Consider the following 1,742-nt stretch of genomic DNA (forward strand, 5'->3'; position numbering starts at 1 on the left):
TGTATTTGTTGGAATTCACAAACTGGATGTTAGAAGATGATTTCCTGTCAAAATGTGAGATGTAAGAAACCCAGCAGGAATAATCCCATCGATCTTGCTGGGGGTCTCCATTCTCGGTCTACCTTAGCATGGAAGCAGTGATTATGAGGAAAAAGAGGAGTTGAAATTCTCCACCTCCATTCCAGCGCCTGGGATAAACCTTGAACTATGGTAGAAGCAGGATAACCGCAGAGCCTACAGATGTTTATAACTGTATCCAAAGAATCATCTCAATTTATTATGAAAGGCCCCCAAGATTTTATAAAGGAATTCATTCGTTGTATGATATGTGATTATTCTGGGCGATCTAAATTGGCATGATTAATCCATGGAGGTGGACTAAAATGGAAGCTTTGGACTTTATCATTTCTTGCTCTGATGTGGCTTCTGCGAAGGCCAATGGAGCTCAACCAGAAGCTGAAGAAAAACAAAGTAAATAGTCCAGGTGGAAACAAGGTGGTATTATTGGTGCCACTGTGTTGACTGGCAGAACCTTGCTAGCAGTAACTGGTGGTCTAGCAGCTCCAACAATTGCAGCTGGATCTGATGCGTTGGCACCCACATTTAGTACCATTATCCCTATTATTGGCACAGGTGGCTTTGCTGCTGCAGCCAGTGCCGCTGGACCAGTGGTGGGACTTATGGCTGTTGTCATTTCTTTTGGAGCTGCTGGAGGCTGGTCTTACTGGGACTAAAATGGCTAGAAGAATTAGAGATATTGATGAATTTGAATTCAAACACACTGGTGAAAATCACAACCAAAGTGCCACGCTGATAGTGTTAAGCTCTCTGGTAGTTGCATTAGCATAGCCATCTACGCTACTAGCTGCAACAAATTTTACAGGCAGCAAATAGTCTATTGCAGTGTACAGATCAGATAAGCCAGAGAAACTTCTTGCTGAAATGTTGTTAAAAGGATTATATGGACACAGGCCTGTTACTCTTATTGGTTATTCTTTGGGAGCAAGGGTGACATTTAAATGTCTTGAGCATCTGGCCATATCTGCTAATAGTGCTGGCATTGTGAAAAGAGTTGTTCTCCTTGGAACACCAATTCCATTGAGAAATGAAAATTGGGAGGCTGCTCTGAAGATCGTGTCCGGGAGGTTCGTGAGTATGTATTCTACCAATGACTGGACTCTTGATGTTGCTTCCCGCGCAAGCTTGCTTACAGATGGATTAGCAGGAATTCAGTCTGTCGAAGTACCTGGGATTGAGAATGTTGATGTTACAATATTAATCGATGGCCATTCTTCTTATCTTCATGCTACCCAATAAATTGTTGAGCAACTGGAATTGGATACATACTATCCTGATTATTATTTTTCTTTCTTTTCAGCTCTCATGCAAAATCCCTAGAGTGCTGTAGATATCTCACCGATTATTTAGGGGTCAAACTGCAAATCAGGTTGTGGTGATCAGGTACGAGCCATTTATTCATCCTATCCACTGTTTGAATTTTTCATATATGTTGTGTGATATTTTCACTGATCACTGCATACTAATTGATCTCTAGTACATATGACTAGTGCATTCACACATTAAACTATAAAAGGGTTAAATATTGATCCATCCTCTACAATTCCTCCATACACAGCATCATGTGTTGTAGCACCTTTGCAGCTCCCAGCATCTTTATTCCATTACACAACCACCTATCACTTCACTTCCCTACATATGCGCACAACACCTACCTTTCCACT

General features: G+C 41.3%; 1 pseudogene; it reads left to right on the forward strand.

Moving 5' to 3' along the window:
* The first annotated feature begins 735 nt into the window (after positions 1–735).
* LOC149849186 (transmembrane and coiled-coil domain-containing protein STS1 pseudogene) lies at positions 736–1,398 on the forward strand (annotated as a pseudogene).
* Positions 1,399–1,742: the final 344 nt, after the last annotated feature.

The sequence above is a fragment of the Nuphar pumila genome, chromosome 1 (genome assembly GCF_984573655.1).
Source record: "Nuphar pumila chromosome 1, dmNupPumi1.hap1.1, whole genome shotgun sequence".
Classification (NCBI taxonomy): domain Eukaryota; kingdom Viridiplantae; phylum Streptophyta; class Magnoliopsida; order Nymphaeales; family Nymphaeaceae; genus Nuphar; species Nuphar pumila.